At 31.6% G+C, this 2,643-nt stretch overlaps 1 long non-coding RNA gene across 1 annotated transcript; it reads left to right on the top strand.

Moving 5' to 3' along the window:
* Positions 1-313: 313 nt before the first annotated feature.
* Positions 314-1,114, top strand: LOC115972740. Its single transcript, XR_004087534.1, has 3 exons — positions 314-395; positions 483-630; positions 709-1,114. It is a non-coding gene; the product is annotated as an uncharacterized LOC115972740 (long non-coding RNA).
* Positions 1,115-2,643: the final 1,529 nt, after the last annotated feature.

Genomic DNA, 2,643 nt, shown 5'->3' with positions numbered 1-2,643 from the left:
GATTGTTTTTAACTACTGTATTTAATTATGAATGGTAGCAAATCTCACATTTTAATGTCTTTTGAATGCTGTAATGTACCATTAGGGACAAAGAGCTAAAACTATCATTGTGGGATGAAAGTGCTGAAACAATGACTAAAAATGACTTCAAAGAAGATGAAGGTCCTTATATAATTATTGTTACTTCAACAACTGTAAAAGCATTCCAAGGTACTAAAAGATAGGTAGTATATGTATATATAACACTTTTTATATGATAATAAAAAAATGTGTATAACAAATTCTTCAATGTGTTTTATGGTTTTTTTATAAGGCAAACTGAATCTTAACACCACAAGTGCAAGTAAAGTTTTCGTCAATTTGGACATTACAGAGGTTTCTAAGCTCATTGACAGGTTCATAAACATTTACTTTACTAATTCTCTATGATGGATTATGAATGGATTTTTTTTATAAAAAAAATTATGTCTTCCTTTCTTCAGATATAAAGTTGTTGAGAATGAATACGATAATGTTGTTCGATCTATTCCAGCACATGACAAAAAACCCAAATCTGAATCAGAATTGATATTGCAGACTACGATGTCATTGGCAAAAATTAAAGCATTGGAATGGGTGGAAGGAGTCAAGGTTTTCTTTATCTTGAACTATTTCAAATCTAAATCTATATTATTCAATTAAAACTAACTAGAATGACTGATTTTGTAGGAAAGATTTTTTACCTGTTATGCGGATATTGTAAACATAGAAACAGAATTTGAGTGGAATTAAATCTCATGTCAACTTTGCAAGCAAAAAGTAAAACAACAAAATAATATGTTTTGGTGTAACAGTTGCAATTCTGAATCTCAGCTCCCTATGCCTAGGTGACCAAATTCTTCATTGTTTATACTATATAACTGTTCAAATGACTGCATAGGAAAACAAAATGATAATTGCTTTAATTATAAATGTACAAATGACCTGATTACACTTTCTAACTTCTCTCATTATTATATACAGTTACAAACTACAAATCCAAGTGAAGGATCATACTGGGACAACTTCTTTTGTTCTTTTTGATAAAGATGCAGAAAAAATAATTCAAAAAACCGCTATGTAACTTTCTTCAAAAGTATCTAATCTAAATTCTTAACCACTTCCAATTTAATGCTTAAACCTAATGTTTTTATTATACTAACAATTTATGGGCCTTACATCATGTTGTGTAGAATCAAGAGCCAAATAAAGTACCTCAAGAAATTCAAAGCTTGCTTGGAAAATCTTATACATTCCAAATAAAAGTTGATGATTACAATGTCAAAGAGGGATGGGAAGTTTACACTGTCACAAGTGTCTTTAAATCTGAGTCTAACAAACACTCAGGAAATGTTGTTGTTGACAACATTCAGATTAAACCATCAGAAACACTGTTTAGCCATGACCAAACTATTGCAAACGATTCTATTGCTACTTTAGATATTAAATTACTTACAAGCTTGAAGGATGTAACTGATGACAACCTAATAGATGACGTCTTTGGAAATACACAATTGGTAAGAAGTAAAAAACTCATTATTAATTGCTTCATCATAACCTTTCTTACTAATAATGTTTTTTTGTTAACCTTATTAGAAATTTAAATATTTATGCACAATGAACAATGAATCTGAAAAATGTATTCTCCCCTTACTGTGCAGAAAGATCTTACAAAAAAAAGAACCTCCAAGCAAACTTCTAACAACACAAGCAGCTCCCAGAATAAGAAGTGATTGCATATCATATGTCCTAATAATTTTACTTCTATTATGTAATACATATGGAAAAATTAAACTTGTGTATTAAGTTGTGCATTTGTATAAACTGAGTTACTATAAGTTAACAATGGTGGTGGATTTTGTTTTGATTATGATTTGGAGAGACCTGGAATGGTGCACTGGTTGTTTGGCACTGAATGTGTTTGTGTTTGCTATGTATTGGACAACTTCTTATAAATTGTTTGAACTCCACACAGACTATTGATTTGCTCACGAATTTGGCAAGGAAACATTTTTCCTATATCGTGAGATCAATAATCCTCAAATCAAATTTTGGGTAAAAAATATGTTAGTGGCCAGTTATTCACGAGTCGTAATCGGTTAGAAAATGTGTTGAAAAGTGACCTTCGGTCACCACTTCGACTATAAGTTTTGAACGGTATGGAATTTTTGGATGCGGCCTTAATATTTTAGAAAGTACACATTCGGAGCCTGAATATGAACACAAATTTTGCATGTTTTCAATTGAAATCGAGAGAGTTATTGTCCTTTGAATATGTCCCACCGAGATACCCGAAATAAGGATTCCAGTTATGTGCCGATGGAGGGGCGTAAAATAGTTGTCTAGCGATTAGCACACGATTTTGGCTTGGAAATATTTTTCCTATATCGCGTGACCAATGTTCTCGAAATCAAATTTTGCGTAAAAAATATGTTAGTGGCAAGTTATTCACGAGCAGTAATCACTTAGAAAATACGTTGAAAAGTGACCTTCGGTCACCGTTTCGACAGTAACTTGTGAACGGTAAGGATTTTTTTGGCGTGGCCTGAATGTTTTAGAAAGTACACATTCGGAGCTTGAATATGAACACAAATTTTGTATTTTTTCGATTGAAATCAAGAGATT

Source organism: Quercus lobata, unplaced genomic scaffold (genome assembly GCF_001633185.2).
Source record: "Quercus lobata isolate SW786 unplaced genomic scaffold, ValleyOak3.0 Primary Assembly Scq3eQI_73, whole genome shotgun sequence".
NCBI classification, from domain to species: domain Eukaryota; kingdom Viridiplantae; phylum Streptophyta; class Magnoliopsida; order Fagales; family Fagaceae; genus Quercus; species Quercus lobata.
The sequence above is the reverse complement of the archived record's forward strand: the minus strand, read 5'-3'. Positions and strand labels throughout refer to the sequence as shown.